The 13,084-nt window shown below is 40.7% G+C and overlaps 1 protein-coding gene across 1 annotated transcript in view; it reads left to right on the top strand.

Annotated features, from left to right (window-relative positions):
* Positions 1 to 13,084, top strand: part of LOC310901732 (uncharacterized protein) — a 139,175-nt gene that overhangs the window by 94,028 nt on the left and 32,063 nt on the right. Inside the window, exons 4-11 of the mRNA XM_083841967.1 lie at positions 3,609 to 3,749; positions 3,984 to 4,109; positions 4,328 to 5,307; positions 5,769 to 5,899; positions 7,698 to 8,662; positions 8,765 to 10,435; positions 12,084 to 12,157; positions 12,550 to 12,637. The gene's annotated coding sequence lies outside the window, so the exon portion shown is untranslated. The remainder of the gene's footprint in view (positions 1 to 3,608; positions 3,750 to 3,983; positions 4,110 to 4,327; positions 5,308 to 5,768; positions 5,900 to 7,697; positions 8,663 to 8,764; positions 10,436 to 12,083; positions 12,158 to 12,549; positions 12,638 to 13,084) is intronic.

The raw sequence follows: 13,084 nt of genomic DNA on the forward strand, positions 1-13,084 counted from the left end.
TAAGTGTAATCAACGATGAAGATAAATGTTGTTAGCGATTTCTGCATATTTATCTGGCTTTGCTTCGAGCTTCTACAGCACCTGAGACCAAACCAAAAGTTATGGATTTGGAAGCAAAAGTTTTGTCTCTCTGACTATATATATTTTAGGTACTTTATCAATAAACTGATTGAGTTTAACTTGACTGATCACCTGGACACACAGTAGTTAAAATGAGTATTTCTACTTTGCACTGCACAACATTAAGTGATGTTGTGCATAACCCACCTGACTTACACCTGTACTCCAGAATACAGTGACTTTCCTATAGGTCCTGAGGTACCTCTGGCAGCCCTATGTGGATGTCGTGGATGGCTCTAGAGACCTATGCTTGAACAACTGAAACTTGCCTCTGTAGGATTCAGCTCCAGATTAAGACCATTAGATAAAAGTCTTCAGGGACAGGTTTTTGCGTGTGGGACAGGGTGGAGGTCAGTTCAGTTCCTTAAGCCAGAAACTTAAGTCTCTTTTGGGTGATGGTAGGATGCCTGAGATTTCTGTATGGGGTAGGCAGCTGTGGCACAACATCTGTGGGAGACCTGTGCCTGCCTTGACGCTATGAAGCAATGAGGTTTTAGCACACAAAAATAATTGAATGTATATGTCTTGAAAGTTTGGTAAAGATGATTTTTTTTTTTTCTGTCTAGCAGAAAAAGGGTGGAAATTGAAGACCCTTAGGCCCAGAAAATCAGTGCTTGATTCTGGTGACTGGAGAAATCTTAATTTACAGGATTTTATATATATATATATATATATATATATAAAGTACAAACTTCTACATGTATCCTGTATCTTTGGCTCTCTTCCATCAAATTCCACCTTCACCCTGTTCTTACATCTATTTATTGTGTTTCAAACTACTTATCTTCCCTACTAGTTCTCTAAACCATCCATTAAAATTCTGCTTTATAAATCTTAAGTTTAGAGATTAAGTTTTAAGCTTAGAACCGTGCAGGGGCGGTGACGCCCAGCTGCATCGTTAGGAGAAAGCGAGGGCGAAGCCCTGGAGGCAGACAGGGGAGGGTGGGGTGGTGGCGGCGGAGGGGTGGGCGTGTGGCAGCCCCGTGGTTGGATCTTTGTTGGCAAAGAGTAAGTTGTGACTGCCTAAAATGTCTCTGACTGGATGTCAGGGGGCAGGGTTCACCCTTAATGTTCAGACAAGAAATAAGTTGCTTTCCTGTCATGAAACTAAACTACTGAAGGTTACACTGCATTCTTCAGTGCTGGGAAGGCTTTTTATTGCAACTGAATATCTTGAATATCTTTTTGAGATTTTCACCATCATATGCAAATGAAACTAAGAAAGCTGTATGTGCAAATGTGTATGTCTATGAAAATGTGCATGTGTATGTCTAGTCAGTGAGACAGTTCAATCTCATTGAATTAACATTTAGAGAAGCCAGGTCTTATCAATGACGTGAAAGAGACGCATCATCGTCAAACTGCCTATATGTGTGAAAGATGTGGTTTTCCTGTGGCTGGCCCTTTGGGCTTTCTTCTGCCCCCTATTTATTTTTGTGGGAATGGCCTTGGTGCTTACAATGCTACCTGCAAGCTCTGGAAATCAAAGAGTGGTGGTCTTTGCTCCTTATGTATTCCTGACCCTAAAATTGTCATCCTCCTGCACTCCTGATAATTCCTGTGCAAATTCTGTCCACTCTGAATGATCTCCAGACCTTCACTAAGCACTATTTCTGTCTCCTGACACAACAGTCTTAGTCTGGGGCCTGCTGTCTGCGAAGGGAATTTTTTGTCTTGGACACCTGCATAAATGGTGAAACACCGTTCACCACTGTATATTGTGAAAACATTTTGTCATCATGTGAGAAATAATGAGAGCCTTTGTTTTAAGATAAAAGATCCTGTTCTGCTACCATAGAAGTTATTAGAGTCTTTTACTCTGTGCACTAGATTTATCAGTTGTTAAACAATGCATCCCTTTTGTTCTTCCATCAGTCCCCAAAGGACATGCAGTGACTGAGAAAAGACTGCTACTATCACAAACTTTTCTGCTCTCCCTAATAGTCTTACAGGAAGCACTGCAGTTATTTGTGGAAAGTGTTGACTCTTTTACAGAATAGAGGCTCATTAAATCAAAATAACATTTTCAACTGCTTTGTTGTTATCATTGCTATTGTTGCAAGCAGCTGTTAGATGCAGGGGAAAAAAAAAGGGGGAAGTAAAACCAATAAAGAATTAGAGACCCCAACATATTCTGAGCTCAAGATAAAGTGTAACACATCTCTTTTATTGCCTTTAAGTAGTTGGTAGTGTTCCACTGAGTTCATAATCATCCTAAAGGGGTGGTAGTGCCACTGAGAAGGACAAGGGAGGCAGGATTTATAGAGGGGATGATAAACTGGGGCTGACAGGCACAAAGAAGAGAAATGCTATATTGAGGTAATGTTAACAAAAGTCTTGTGTATTGCAAGCAGGAAGAAGGAATTTATTCCACTGCCACCTCTAACTTAACTGGAGACAGTTTGGGAGGAAAAGTGTTTTTTAAAAGAAGAAGGGTCAAATTGTAACAAGTGGGAGGGAAATCAAGCAAAACAGTAAAAGGGCTGGCTGTAAAATGAGTCATGTAGAAAGAAGAGTGGCTAGTGCCCAGAAGAGATGGAGCTTGAAGGGTGACGAAATACAAAGCACAGCAGGGAGCTCTTCTGTGTTTGCTGGGAACACTGCAAGAAATCATGAAAGTGGGAGAATTGCTCAGTAGTATGGAAAACTATTTGGGGAAAGAGGCAGCATGAGCAGGAAACTGGAGCTTGTTCACAGTGTGATTTCGTGATTTTAGGACACGTGTCAGGGAGAGAATATAGTAACTCAGGAAATCCCTTTAGCTCTCTGATTTCCTTAAATAGTAAAAATCTGTGTTTCTCTCTATCATTCCTGGCATTTGTAATGTTAAAAGTCATCTCTCTACAAATCACCTCAGAGCCTCAAGAAAAAAAATTTAAAATAAATTAAAAAAAAAAACACACAAAGGAAATGAAGAAAAAAGTTAAATAGGAACTTCCCAGAAGATTTGCGTTTTGGGTGCCCACCTGTTATGTCCTAGGGAGGGTTTCTCCAAGAGAGTTCTGAGAAAGCTGCAAAAAAACTCAAAATGGACACCAAATGTTTTGTCAACTGGCTTTTGAAACTCTTGGTCAAAGGAATTTGCTTTCTAGAACAAACAGCATACTGATTTCATCCTTTGTTCCTGGCCAGGAACGAAGTGGGTCACACTATGGGAAGATAGAAGTCAGGAGTAAAAAAGGATATGCATAGCAGACACAAGGTCAAAAGTTGTCCTCATTAGAAATATATTTGCCTTTCCAAGGGAGCTCTGAAAGGGTAAGATCTGTGTAGACATTATAGAGTATGGGCATATAGATATATAAGGAGCATGGCAGATAAGCAGCCTGCAGGAGAAATCAGGAGGGTAGAGACCCACTTCTGTGGTCTCCTTCTGGTCTTTCTTATTGCATCTTGCCATTTTTTTCTTCTTCTTCTTTTTTTTTTTTTTCTTTTTCATTTTTCTTTCTTTTCATTGCTCACTTTCTTCTGGTTTTATACCTTGACAGCTCACTGGCAATGGTGGACTGAAGGATGCACTGGGAGAAGAGAAGCTTCAAGAGGATAATCCAGTTAACAAGAAAAGCGTAGAGAAGTTGACATGAACATGACTGACAGTTATTTCCCTGGAACTCTTCTTGAAATTGAAAGTAAGTATTACTGCTAGACCTGCATGAAATTTTCGTGTGTCCATTCTATGAGGAAAAGTGGGATTCCTGGTATTTTTATTTTCATCTAAAATTGGGGAAAAAAATAAATGCTTTAAAACCACCTCACAGAGAGAGAAGGCTGTTATTAGATGAACAGTGGCTGTATTTTGCCAGGTTTGATCTATCCACATTTTAGTAGCCTTCAAGTTACTGTGTGAGCTTTTCTCTCTACAGATGCAACTGAGGGGCACTGCTGCCAGCTGTTACCTTGCTTGCCCTCCACACTGGACCTTGAGCAAGATTGTTGGTGTGGGGTTTCCTTTTGGCGGGGTTTGCCACCTGCAGTCAGGATGTTGCCAAGTAAGTACATTGCCTGTGATCCTTGGGGGCGAGGCAGCAGTCAGGATGTTGTGACACCTGTCAAATGCGTTTTCACTTTTGGGAGGACTAAAAAGCAAAATCTCTCATATCAATTTTCAGTTGTATTGGGGATTTCTCAGGTTTCAAGGTCATGAAAAGAGTGATGTTTATCCCCTTCAAGGTTTTAGGATTGTTTTGACTGCTTTTGCACTTTGCAGGGATCTGACGCCCTCTTCTTCCTTATCTTTCAAGAGATTAATTGGGGTTATTCGTGCAGCCTGTTGAAACTGTCAGGAACATGACATGCTGAAATGTAGGACCAGACATGAACTTGGGTCATCAAGTCCAGTGCTGGGTAAGCAGGCATCATATTATTAAACACTGAAATGGAACGTACCAAAAAATAGGGAGAAACTAGGAGATGTAAGGAGATTCCCAGGCTTCCATTGGAGAACTTTTTTTTTTTTTTGTACAAGAATATAGTTACATTCTTACTAATCTTGTAATGACTCATTGATATTATCTGTTAAAAAAAAATATGAAAAAAAAATCGTGATCCAGCATCATCACAGGTATGCTATGGTAATATCAAGGAAAATTTACCTCACAGCCTTCTCTTCTCCAGCCATTTCTTTGATTGTTCAAATCCTCTGCTGTTTCTCTGAAAAAGAGCATCTGTCCTTGATTTTCTGTGGATTTTCTGTGTATTTTCTGAGTTGTGGTTATCCTAAAGATTTATTTTCAGAGTGAAATGCTCTTAGAAGGTTTCAGGTTGTTTAATGTGTGAATTCATGAATGCAAATAGGGTGCAGGTCTCCTTGTACAGCAATATCATCTCTGCGTGTCAGCTAAGGACCAGCACTATGTTCATCCCAGAGCCCTGCCTGGAAGCCACTGCTAATGTGTAATTCCTGCCTCGATGTTCTTACTGCCCTGTCACATGGTAGGAGAAACTGTAAAGAAATGCTGATAAAAAGCCAAGGTCCCAGCATATTGAGCACACAAGCAGTTTTGTCCTGTATTGACAGTGTTGTAGAAATTTACAGGTAGTTTACTGCAGAAGGATGAGGCTCTGATGGAGCCAGAGAGAAAAGTGCCCAGATGGATCAACCTTTTTGAGAGCGGGGTTAAGCTGAAACCTCTTCAGAAGAAGATGAAGCCATATTTGAAATCCCACTTGAATTCTCCTTTGACAGCTGTGAGTCAAGCACTTGTGACCCAATTGGGGGTGGGGGGGTGGGGGGGGTGGAAGTTTTATTTTTGGTGCTTGGGACATTTTGGACCAGTGTGAAGTGTCTGTGTGAGGGTGTCTGTGCTGCCCCAGCACAGGGGCGGGTGACAGACCTTGCTCTGCAATGTGTGGCTTCATCTGGAGAGACCTCAGATGAAACGATTTTGTGAGAGGCCTCCTGAAGTTGAATCCAGGCAGATGTTTTCTGTGCAGCAGAAAGATCCCTGCAGTGCTTTGTCAGTGCTCAGCTAATGAGGGAGAGAGAATGTGTTTTATCTTTGTTACCATGGGAAGTTAACCACAATCCAACCGGTGATTTATAGATAATGAGTCCTGTCACACTTACAATTTGTGCCTCACATGAAAGTCATCAACATACCTACTGCTGATCAGAAATCCAGGTATCTATCTCCATGTTTTATTCACAGGCTAATGATCTGCCAGGGCAAAGGCTGGATTTGAAACTGATTGCTATCAACATTTACATCTGGGAATGCATCTGAATGTCAAGGAGCGTTTAGGAAATTGGTTATCAGAGGATTGCAGCAGAGGTACCTTGGTAGGCTGAAGTGGGAAGGAACTTCAGAGGTTCAGCGGTCACTGGGGAAGGGCTGGGAGAAGGGCACCAGAAAAGAGAAAGTATCTTGGTGGGACTTGTGATGGGTAAAAAAGGTCTGTTGTGGCTTCCACTTCTCCACAGCAGGAGAGAACACAGCTTTAGAGACCCTTTCTTCAAAAGATGGGATGAAGTATCCGTGGCCTTGCAAGCAGGGCGGCAGGATTTGGTAACCACGCAAGGGAGCCATTCCTACATACCGGGCATGCTGGCTCCAGCCTCCCGTCATGGTTTCCCCAGGCCTAGGGGAAAGGAGGGACAGCACCCTGTGGTCCTGTTATCCCCTAGGGCATGGCAGCTGCATTCAGTCATGTGTTGACTGGGGTACATCTCCCTTTGCTTGTGCAAATCAGGCAACCAAAGGGAAATGTACCCTGGTCAACACATGACTGAATGCAGCTGCCATGCCCTAGGAGGTAACAGGACCACAGGGTGCTGATGGAAGAAAGGTAGGCAGGAGGCAGCTGTTAATGCAGGGCTTGTGTGTGTGCATTTATTTACTTTCTATTATCTGCGGTTACTCTTTGGAGAACAGCGTTTGGAGAATAGCCTGGAGAATGCACTCTGCAGAGAAGCTGGTGCTTGAAATCCCAAGAATTATCTCACATTTATGTATTTAGGGCCTTATAGCACCTATCAAAGTCATGGAAAATTTTGACATTTCAATCGAAGCAGAAACACGTTTTGCTTTATTTTATTTATTTATTTTTCTGTGTGCGAAAAGAGGACGGGTTTTGAATTTATCAGCAGAGCTATGCTAACAGTTGCTTTACTTTTGTACCTGGGAGAAAAAAAGGCAAAGCAAAGCAGGACATGAGATGTGTCATTTTCCCTTATACTTGAGCTAGACATACGTTATGAATGGAATATGTTCTTTTTGCATGTCAAGTAAAGAGTTGTCCCACATAATAAGTTATTTTTTCACCTGCATAAACATTATGTTTAATAGAGAGAAACACATGGGTATTTCCAAAATGCAATAAACTTTCCATAAAATTAAACAAATGTCTTGCAACAAGAAATGCAGCAGCAGAGAGCAGATTTTCCTAATTTTTCTATTTCAGTGATTAGCTTTATGTTCATTAAAAAAAAAAAAAAATAAATTTTTTAAAATAATATGTAATTGTAAAAAATGTTTTTCCATACTTGTCTTCTGAGTTATACGCTGACTATGCTCTCAGCAAAGTTATCTAAACCTACATGGAGTCTGCAGTGAAAAGACTAATGTAATTCTGCAAATGATAAACATATAACTTGAAAGGCAAAATGTCAAAACTTCTTCACTAAGACTTACTGAAAAATATTCTGCCTAAACTATTTTTGACAGAAAATTGGATTGTAAACTCTTCCAGTGTTAAATAAGCCAGGTTTTCTGCACAAATATGAAGATGTAATGGCAAAACAAGCAAGCAAACAAACAAAAAAGCCCAACCCCAAACCTAAGCAAATCCCAGAGAATTTCTGATTTTAATTTTTTAAAAATAAAACATGGAAATGTCTCACAGAGAATGGCAATGATTTATTTAATATCATTTTGCTTGGAGAAATCAAATTTCTTTCTGATTCATCATACCCACAATGTTTTTACACAGCATAAAATTTCCCTAACAGAAAATAGCAGCTCTCCTTCAGTAAAGAAAATGCGTTCTCACAGAATCATGTTCAATTAAAGGTCTTGCAAGCTGTCTGATTTGAAATTGATGTAGTTACTACTAATTCTAAAAAATTATATTTTTTTCAGGAGATTTTTATTGTCAAGCATCTCAAGTTGCTGCTTTCTGCTGCTGGAGGACCGGACCTTGGCTGATGGCTGCTGGGGCATGGCCCATGCAAACTCCGTTCTCTGGTAGGACAAATGGGCATAACTTAAAGTCAAGCTGAGCCAAAAATGTTGCAAGTGACATTTCTTTCAGAGACGTCTGCTTCAGAAAAAAATCAGTATTTCAACTTACCTTAAGAATGAAATCACCGACGAAGGTTGCACTTTTTCTTCATCTCTCACGAGGCAAGGGAGGCGGTGGAGGTGATGAAAAAGAGAAGATATAGCTGGAACTGTGAGAAATTTGGGTTTACAAAATATAATAATCTAAACTGTAATTTAGCTAAAGACATGCAACTATATCTAACTCATGAAAGGTACATTGAGGTTGTTAGGGGCTAATTCTGACCAGCCCTTAATTCTGTAAATATACTTTCTGAAAGATGATGAAGGCTGTGTGAAAATTGTTTGAATTCTTTAGGAATGAACAGTCCATGCTGCCCTGAAGAAAAAAGTACAAGTATTTAAATTTAAGTGCTTAGTACTTTGCAGTCTCATCCACTCTGGAGGGTGTTTCCTTGGGCAGAATGTGATCAATTAAGCCTACAAGTCAAAGAGAGTGTGTTCAAATTCAAAACACCAAGGGGAAACCGGGTGAGTCAAAAGTCTGCAATGTGAAATACTTCAGTCAAAATTTACTAAAGCCTCACTTTTGTTCTGTTTTTGCTGTTTCTTTGTTGTCGCTGTTGTCATCTCTTAACTGCGGAAATTAGCTAAAATTTAATCAATCAGCATTTATTTTGTAGGCAGTAGCAATATATTTTCCAAGAAAACAAACAAACAGGAAAGGGGCATTTTTGACTGAGCTGCTCAAATGAAGAAAGTCAGAGGAACAAGTTGGAGACCAGTCTCTGTTTTGGACCATGTCTACAATACTTCTGCCCAGCGTAAGGGGTAGAACTGGGAGGGAAAGGGCAACTGGGCTGAGGATGTGAAAAAGTGAAATTTTTGCTTTTTACCTTCTCTCTTTTTTTTTTTTATCTGGCTAGATGTGGGGCTGGAAGAACACCTGGATGAGTGATCAGCCTCCCTGCTCCTGTAGCAGCATACTGAACATCTTGCAGTGCTGAAAATAGCTCACAATAGCTGGTGGTTTGACTTTGAGAAAAAAATAAGAACTACACATCAGATAAAGTTGAAAAAGTAAAACTATAAACTTACAATGCTCTTATTATTATTATTAGGTAAAAGCTTTTCTTGGAATACTGCTAGAAGACGTATGTGCTAATGGGAGAAAGGATGAAGTGTATCACATGGTGGACTTCATCCTCAACGCCCAGTGATGAAATTCGAAGAACCAAAATGATACTGGCAAATGTAGAAGAAGCTGAAGAAAATCTGGAGCACAAAATCATTTGCAGCACACGGGGATCCCAGGAGGGCAGAGGGAACATTAAATCTCAGGATGCTGTCAATTGGGAATGGGTTTTATTGTGAGATATGCATCCTTCCAAAACCAGCATTAATGGGCACCTTTAAAATACTGAAGAGGATGATAACATTCAAATATGATGTTTTAGTCACAGTTTGGTTCCTGAGTAGAGTGAAATAATAATGGTAATGATGATTGAAGCAATAATAGTAATTAAAATAAATATAACCGTGTATCATTCTTGCTATTATTGTTTATTCTTTTCAGAAAGTTTTGTGGCTCAGCAGAAAAGGAAGACTTTTCAGGCCTTCATTAATAGGACTATTACATCCCAGCGACTGCAGCAAACCACTTCACAAATCTAAAGCATTGAAAATAACTTGAGTTTTCTGCAGAACACCCTGTACTTTAGGTCTCTGCTGTCTCCTGCAACTCAAATTTGCATTGTACTCAACAGATAAACACCATTATTAGGGTAGGCATTTAGGGAATGAGATGCAGTCAGTTTTATTTCATGCCAAGTTTCAGTCGGCATCTCACTGTTTCAGTAAGCAGCTTCTTAATGTGATGTTAAATCCCTGCTTTTCTCCAAATCTCCCTCTCTGGAATGTGGCTGATTTGGCAGAGCTGTATAAACACATGGAAAAACAGCAGCAAGTAAGTAACATGGGTAATCTCTGCACTACATTTGAACTTTTTGCTAGTGGCCTATTTTAGCCTTGGATAAAAGCTTTTCTTCCAGCTCTGCAGCATGAGGACATCCACAGCTGCAAACTCTGCTCCTTGCCACTGCTGGTGGGGCCAGCCCCTGCCGTGGGGATTGCCCCTCAGACACTGGCTGGTGCTTCAGATCTGGGCTCTGCTCTCACACACGCTCTCACTATCATCTGAGACATATTGGTCAATCTTGTGCCCCTTTTCTTGTGAACTTCTTCCAGCTTCTTGCTTCTCCAGCTGTCCACACTGCCTTGGTGATGGCTCCTACATGGATTCTGCTCCACGGTTTGTCAAGGACCATGTGTCCAGGAGGGGAACCCAAGTGTGAAGCTAGGGCTAGGAGTGACCTCACCCTTGTGTCTTCAGTGCAGGCAAAACGAGACTGCCCCAGAGTGCAGAGGATCACCCGGAGTGGAAGCAACCAGGATACGTGCCTTGGTCTGGAAGGTGTGGTGTGTTCCTGTGCTCCCACCAAAGACAGTGGCAGGAGAGCCTGCATCTCTCTGTGACTCTCTCCCTCAGCAGCAGGATGGAGATGAAGATTTCCTTTTGCTGTCATGTCAGACAAGAGGTATGTGCTCTGGGGTCACGTTACCACCAGATGTACTTTGTTAGCATCAGCTTTGCCTCCCACCTCTTCTCACTTAGAACCCATTGCTTGGACTGTGCAGCAAATAGAGCTTTTGCTCTCCTATCACTCAAGCATTATATTCCCATCAGGAAAAAAAAAAAAAAAGCTGAATGTCTTAAAAACTTAAATTCTTGCTAAATTCTACTCTCTCTTACTGTGACTGTTTTGAATAAGTAATGATCATGTGTTATGTTTTATTTCCTTTAAATGATATTAGAGATGATGTACTAATGAAATATGTTAGGAATTCAGAATGTGGGTGGAGGAGAAATTCAACATTAAAGAAACACTTATAGATAATGAGATAGTGAATGCCCCCAGTGGAAAGACCCAAGCATGACTACTAAGCATAGAACATGAGGTTACCACACTATATTAAATAACATCATCTTCCTCAATTTTCAGAAACATATCTTGCAAATCTTTTGGCAATTTATCATCCTTCTTGGAATTATGTCATGCTTGCCCCTGAATGCCTTGAAGGATAAAACAAATTACCTATTAATACACTTTCATAGGAAATGAGAGCAAACTAGGCCTGAAACATCATTCTCTTCTATTTTTACACTGCTGTGATTTCAGTACACAGTAAAGTTCAAAAATTGCAGCGGTGGCAAACCAGGCCCTCCAGATGAGGATAGTTAATTTGTTTATGAATCTATATTGATGGAACTCCTCCAGCAACAATCTGGCACAGATTTATGCATTTATCTAAGCTTAAACATCGAGCAGAGTATATCTCTGCATATCTTTGCATGATTTAGGCCATTTACTCAAGATCAGTGGCATGTCTGAATGCTGTCTCCACCCCAGCAAGCACAGTGTAAATGCGGTGATATGCAGCCTTTTGAGCCACAACACACAATTTCATGACATGAAATTAACTGGAAACTGCAAACTGCCCACTGAAAATGCATTCCCTGGCTGTAGTGATCATGTCTGATCAAACATTTCAGCTCTGTGATTCCCAAGCTGGAAACAGATTCTGAGAGCTGAACAAGAACTTTTTCTAGTCTTATTGCTATAGTATTTGTCAACTTAGAAATTTTCAATATGTATACTTTTCTCAGGAAATTAATCTGGGTACTTTAACATTATATAATAAATTTTATATACCTTATGTATTGCAAGAGGTCTAAAAGAAATTATGTTTCTCATATTATTTATTCACATTTTGCAGAAACAAGCATCAGACTTCTGAAAAAAAAGCACAAAAAAAAGAAAAAAAAAGCATGAAACATTCTGTCTTTATTTTGTGGATAGGGATTGTAAATGTCCCTCAGCAAATGAATTCACATCTTTGCCTTTAGTTCCCAGTATGTACATAAAGAGAACTTACAATTCCATTAAATTTCATCAGAACTTTGCTGTACGTGAAGGCTGAATTATGAGTTTCCTTATAGCGACTGTAAAGTAGAAAATAGAATGGTTATTCTCTCATCTGCTTGATAGAGATGGGCTGGGACTAAAGTACCCTGCTTACAAATATGTGAAAAATATCTGGGTATTTTGTAAGGAATCAACTAATGTTGAATGGAAGAGGGAAAATGAAGTGAAATAAGTATGGTATTTCTGTTTGGTCCTTTAGTTGAAGATGGCTGAAGGAGTTTGGTTTCTGGCTTAGATTCTCTAACACCCTTCAAGACAACACACCGTTCCCAGGTATGTATATTTTTGACCCCAAATTAGGGGTGCTCATTCTTTCCGTATAAAAGTGCTTGTTTCAGTCTGGATTTAACTTGCAGAATTTCTGCAAAAGCAAGCAAGCAACCAACACCAACCCACAAGCATCTTCCAAAAATACCATCTTGGGTATAGGAGACATCTGGCCACCAACAAACAGCTCTTGCAGGCATTACGAAGGATGGTTGCACTCAGCCATTCTGGCATGGGCTGAAATCTGTGTGTGGATCTGTTGTGTAGCTCATCTGGTTTTGATGTAGTCTCCTGGGGAATGGGGCCTTAGCACCCTGTGAAGGTGGGTGTCATGCCAGCGCTGTCACTTGGTGATGGCAGTCAGCAGCACAGGGCTGCATTTTTTTTTTCTTTTGCAGTAAGCAGAGGCTTCCAAAGCACAGCCCTGCAGTCTTCCTTGCCCAGAGTTGGTGGCTACTGCTGCTGTCCAAGGAGAGCCTGAGACAGGTAGTTCACCGTTACATGAGAGCACCCAGTGGAGCAGTTCAGCAACAGAAGTAAAAAAGCTAAGGAAAAGCAGAGCTCAGCTATGGAATGCTAATTGCATCTGTTACAAGTATTAGCAATTAGCAATGGGTCAAAACCTCCAGATCAAAACCCCCAGACAGTTGATCACATTCCTCCATCCAGGGCTATGAATGCAGAAATAGGCATATAACAGCTGGCTCAGGAAATTTCGACTGAGCAGACTGCATAACCCCTGGCTACATGGCAGGAAAGAGATTGCTTGCCTTACCCACTGCTTTTCTACTTCCCTTATGCACCTGTGAGATGAATTCTTCCCCACAAGGCAGGCGTGTGGCTTGGGCAACTTCTCTCTGCTCACTTGCACAGTTCGCAGGTTCCCCAAGCACAGGTTAACAAGCATACGTGGGAGATGACTTGCATTACTTC

This window comes from Anser anser, assembly GCF_964211835.1.
Source record: "Anser anser genome assembly, chromosome: 6".
Classification (NCBI taxonomy): domain Eukaryota; kingdom Metazoa; phylum Chordata; class Aves; order Anseriformes; family Anatidae; genus Anser; species Anser anser.